This window comes from Pseudophryne corroboree, chromosome 9 (assembly GCF_028390025.1).
Source record: "Pseudophryne corroboree isolate aPseCor3 chromosome 9, aPseCor3.hap2, whole genome shotgun sequence".
NCBI classification, from domain to species: domain Eukaryota; kingdom Metazoa; phylum Chordata; class Amphibia; order Anura; family Myobatrachidae; genus Pseudophryne; species Pseudophryne corroboree.
Window position 1 is genome coordinate 393,171,899 of NC_086452.1, and position 6,000 is coordinate 393,177,898.

The window sequence follows — 6,000 nt, forward strand, 5'->3', positions numbered from 1 at the left end:
GAATAGGCATAACTGAACCCTATAACAAACATAACAGTGGTGCACAGAATCATTAATAGAGAACACTAAATAGACAACATGCTATAGTCAAAAAATCCTCTGTGCAAGCCCTGAAAAGTAGCACAACAGGTTCTTACACCAGACATCACTAGGTCCTCTACAACTCTTACCCATGAGCACACTCATCTCATTTAGAACTATGACTGTACAATTACAGTATAACGAATGCCTATCATTTACTCCTACGGCCAGTAAGCAAGTGGCAGAATTGATGCTAGTGTCAATTACAGACTATGGTGATGTCATTTACAATACATCTCCTGAAATTCACCTTGGCAAGCTTGTTAATATTTACATCCCGATGTTCCGTTTTGTTTTACTGTGTAACTACAATACACACCATTGTAATATGCTACCTGATCTAGCGGTCCCTTGATTGTAGATGTTCACTTTACCTGGATGAAATTTCACTGAACAAGTGGCCTAATTACATCAACAGATACTGTACTCCCCAGCAGCTAAGAACACTTATCACCTAAGATCTACACCAGACACCTGTCCTTTGCCACTCAAGTCAATAAGGAACCTAGAAGCTTCGCCTTCTCCAACAGCAGTCCACATTTTGGGAGAACCTTACCTTGCTACTTAAATCTTCCACCTGTCTGAGATCAATAAAAATATTTATATGTATAACACTTAATGCCCTTGTCTGTTATCTGTTCACAACTGACATACTGTATGCATCGCATCTCTGCATCTCAATGTGGATGGATGGATGGCTAGATAGATTTAATTACAATTATATATTTTTATTTATTTATTTGAGTGTTCATAAGAATCTGGACAAGACATTCCCTATTTATGATAGTGGTATATTTTTATTATAAGTTAATACAGCTTAAAAATGTAGTGAAGTGCAGATAACACAAGAGGTCAGATGATTATAAATTTAAATTTACATACACTATGTGATTTTGGTTGGCTGACTTGACGAAACTGACTAGCCTCCTGTGTCATGGGAACTCTCTACAGCTAATCTTTAATGCTTTAAAAAAGTTGTAGAATGATGACTTGTCGCCAAATGTAAAGGCCCCCATCCACTAGTGCGATAGGGACACTTCTCATCCAATTCCGAGCTTTTGGATTGAGGGATCGGATGAAAAGTGTCACATAGCATGTTATTTTCCTCCGTCTCCGATCAGAGGCGAGTCGCAGATCGGCATGGCTGACACAAGGATTTGTCATATCCCGCAGTAATGACTGGGATCGCATACGATACAATTTATCCAAATGGACACATACAATGTATCGTATGCAATCCAGCCACCCGGGAGCTGCTGAGTGAGTTAGCGGAATATCGCATGCGAGGTTCACATGTGATACCTCGCACTAGTGGATGTGGGCCTTACCACGTTACTATACATACATCACCAAGAGACCATTGCAGGAAGGCAGTCTCTGCACTTAGCTCAGACTACTTGGAACAGCACCAGAACAACCACATTAGAGCAAATTGGTCACCACTACCCGTGGCCAAATTGCATACAACACTGGTTGATCAGCGCTCACACTCAACAAAGCTTGTCACACAAGTTTGTCTCTTGATTTGTTCGCTTAGTCAACAAAATTGACTGACAACTGAATCTTGTGGGAGTTTGTCTAACCCAAACCAAATATGAACAATTCTGGCATGGCAGGAACTCAGTCCTAATGGTGTGTACACATGGTGAGATTTTTCCTTATAATTTTGACTATATAGTCAAAATCATAAGAAAAGTTAGTGCAGATCACAAGGTGTTATGCCACTTGCGATCCCGATTCGATTGCGATGCACGGCCCCGCCAGGTCGGTATCGCAAGAAAAGATAGACTGTGCAGGCAAGACAATCTTTGCTAGATCGGTGTACTATCTAGCTCATCTCACATGTCAATTAAATCTCACATAAGCCAAAATCATAAGCACACATAGGCCCTCATTCCGAGTTGTTCGCTCGCTAGCCGCTTTTAGCAGCATTACACACGCTAAGCCGCCGCCCTCTGGGAGTGTATCTTAGCTTAGCAGAATTGCAAACAAAGTATTCGCAATATTGCAAAAAGATTTTTCTGTGCAGTTTCTGAGTAGCTCGACACTTACTCTGCCACTGCGATCAGTTCAGTGCTTGTCGTTCCTGGTTTGACGTCACAAACACACCCAGCGTTCGACCAGACACTCCCCCGTTTCTTCAGCCACTCCCGCGTTTTCCCAGAAACGGCAGCGTTTTTTCACACACTCCCATAAAACGGCCAGTTTCCGCCCAGAAACACCCACTTCCTGTCAATCACACTCCGATCACCAGAACGAAGAAAAAACCTTGTAATGCCGTGAGTAAAATACCAAACTTCTTAGCAAATTTACTTGGCGCAGTCGCAGTGCGAACATTGCGCATGCGCAGTTTGCGGAAAATCGCTGCGATGCGATGAAAAAGAACGAGCGAACAACTCGGAATGAGGGCCATAGTCCATATCTCAAGAAAAGTTAGTTAAAATTGGTGGTGCTGGGCTCCGGGAAGTTCAGGGGAAATCGCAAAGTGAAAATCGGGCATAGCAAGGATCTCACCGTGTGTACACACCATAAGAGCTAGTACAGGAGCAGCACAGCAATCCGTGGAGCAATATATTCTAACGGAACAGTGACCTCATTGGCCTAATCATCATGGATAATAGTTTGGTCAAACTTATCAAATCAATAAACTTTATAATGAATCACCACTGATATATGGGAGTACACTTGTTGTCTTCATCACACACAAAACATGTATTGTTAAGTTATTTTAGTCTGTCCTCTTATGTGTGCTATGTAGATTATTCGAAATATGTAACAGGTGACATAGCTAATTTTATTACCTTTCGTTTATAAAATTGTGTTAATAGATGGTAACTAGTGATTAAACAGCTATACCAGTGGTTGCCAAACTTTCTTGAATCACAGCGACCTAGAGTATCAGCATTTCTTTAAGGCAGCTCTAGGATAAAGTTTCTTTATTGATAAATTTGAAATAAAATATTAAATTAAGTAAACTGTGCTTTCCTGTCATCCTTAGGGTCAGTAATATGGTGGTGTACAGTTGTGCTTCTGGTTGGCAGCCACCAGCACTGGTTCTACCTATCACTTTGACCATATATAATCTGATTTGGCACAGGACCACCAAACCAAGGCACTCCTGCAAAAGCCTTGCGGCACCCCAGGGTGCTTAGGCACAGTTTGGGAAACCACTGAGCTATACTGTTTGCTTGCCAATAAGATCCATTCAGACATATGATTTCTGCGATATGGATAACCATCCCTCAAAAAGACAATGACAGCTTTAAATACATCCAAAAAGGAGTCTGAGCAAGCCCAAATCTCACCCGGTGTTCTTTAAACATCCATGTGATTTTCTGCAAAGATAAAAGGTAAGTGCTACTTATTATTAAGACAAAATATTGTCTGCGTTATGGAACTGGAGAATGAGTCAGGAAAGAACTGACTGTGACCCTTACAAATTTGATTTTATTTTTTTTGCAAATTCACTCAAATAAATGGTCTTTGAAAAGTGGAAATACGACAAAGATTTTTCTGCCTGACTGATGATTGTGTAATACTGTCTGCCCATGATGAAAAAGCATTTTGATGCTCAAAAACCCTAGAAGAAGCAGCTGCAATCATCCTTCTACTTTATTGGATTGCAAAACTAATGAATTTGTGCCAATATGATTTCTTTGGAGGTTCTGAAGCAGCTGAGGTGACCCAATCCACATTACTCTCAAAGATGCAGAAGAAGTTCCAGGCGGATCAGTCAGAAATCATTCACTCTGTATGCTGATTGGCTTATTTTCTAGTCATTTAGCACAGAATTTTCAGAAGAGCTTTTCCTGACCGTTTGACTGGGGCCGGAACACCGCTGCACAAATATACTGACAACCCCATTACTCACAGGGAACCAGAAAAAACTCACAAACTCACAATTCTAATTGGTAGAGATAGAGCGATACTCATAAGAACTCAAGGACCTTTAAATTGTAGGAACCCCAGACTTTCCATACTCCAGTGGTGCTAACTAGATTTCACTACTATGGGCAATTTGGTAGACAGGCACTGTACCCCTGTAATACTACAACTGAAAATAAAGATCTGCAAAAAAAAAAAAAACTGACGAAGATCACTTGACACATTGAGCAAACCACTGCAATATTGCTATTATTATGTGCAACAAAACAGACATGTAATTCTGAAATTTAGGCTTACGATGTGCACAAAAAAAAAAAAAAGACACCCAACAAAATGCCCACACCCCAATATTAGCATGTACAACAGAAAGACACAACACCCTATTAAGTATGTACACTGTACTTATAGCTAAACAATTGACAACTAGTATGTCAAATCAGTGAGGATGGGGAGAGGATGCAACCCCTATTTGTGCACACATTCCCCCATAGCAGTGACAAGTGTTAGATAGCACAAGTGGGCACACAAGGCAACACGAGCCAGCTATACAAGAAATGCATTTTGCAAATATATAGTGATAGATCAGAAACATTAAGATAGGTGAAGAATCCAACTCCACACTTGCAGACAGAATGAGACAGAGAGAACACTGAACAGAGGGGAGAGAGAGAGAGCGCAGAGGAAGTAAGAGACAGTGAAAGAGACATAAAAGATATACAGAAAGGGGGAGTCTCAGTAACTTTAACCATTACAAATCAGTGCCAGGCATTACGGAGATGTGCAAACACCATTTCTATTTACATGTATACTATACATGTATGTCTATGGCTAGGAATATACAGGGGATTGCGTTTGGTTGCATAATGTATATGTGTACTGTGTGCAAATCCTGATCATGTAAGGAACATGTGGCAGTTATGGAGCAGTGCATACACTAGGTATGTACATGTGTGTGAGGATAAGGTGCAATCAGATAATGTATAAATGTGCATGGGGAATACAGTAAGTGTATGAGGAGCAGGAGAATTACACTATACATCATGTGGGGGGTTTAGCTATAATGGTGATGAGCAAGATTTACAGATAATATGAACATGTAGGATTTAAATGACATGTTGGTGACCATTAATAATGACATAAAGCATACATAAGATTTGTATCTGCTCATGCACAATATACACATATAGTAATGAGTAATGTAGCCTTGGGGTCTGCATGCAGATATGATGCCCTTATACTGAGAATATTAATGCATATTACGGGTAGGTGTTTGGGGAGAGGATGGCAGAGAGCAGTGCACTGATAGCATGCACTTGTCCCAGGAAATCGTCCTGCCTCCTGGTGCTGAGTCTGTATATTATAAGAATATTATGGTGAGGATGGAGGACAGCCGCCCCAGCAGCCTGCTCACCTCTCCCAGGATGATGAGATCCCAGCCTGTGTCTGCTCCTCCTTGGTATCAGGTTCTCCGGGACCATGTCTGAGGCGGGCGGGGGCTGTGATAGGGGAGGAGGTCAGCGATTGTACCCTTGTCTTCCTCCTCACACCGTCTCCCTCAGCCGGGAGCTGACAGCCCCCATGACTCAACACTCCCAGCATGCTCCGGGGCCTCTCCCAGCATCTGGCCGCTAGAGGGCAGCAGGGAGGAGACAGGGAGAGCCTGTCATCTATATAGTCTACTCTATAGATTTCATGCTACAGATGTGCTATATACTGTATAATATACACACACACACACATATATATATATATATATATATATATATACACACATATATATACATATACATATATACATATATATATACATACATACACACACACACACACACATATCTATCTAGCTATCTACTGTATATATATATATATATATATATATATATAATATATATATATATGAGCTACTGTATATGGCCAAGGTGCTAGGTCACTAACCTTATTGTACAAAGCAGTATATGTGCAGTATGTGCAGTATATGTGCAACAATCACCTAAATCAGCCTCACTAATCTTTTTCTATCACCAAGTATTAGGT

The 6,000-nt window shown here is 40.9% G+C and overlaps 1 protein-coding gene across 14 annotated transcripts in view; it reads right to left on the minus strand.

Annotated features, from left to right (window-relative positions):
* Positions 1–5,576, minus strand: part of ERC2 (ELKS/RAB6-interacting/CAST family member 2) — a 2,157,515-nt gene extending 2,151,939 nt beyond the window's left edge. For all 14 annotated transcript variants that reach the window (XR_010186954.1, XR_010186951.1, XR_010186955.1 and 11 more), the window contains exon 1: positions 5,378–5,576. The gene's annotated coding sequence lies outside the window, so the exon portion shown is untranslated. The remainder of the gene's footprint in view (positions 1–5,377) is intronic.
* Between the last annotated feature and the right edge of the window lie 424 nt (positions 5,577–6,000).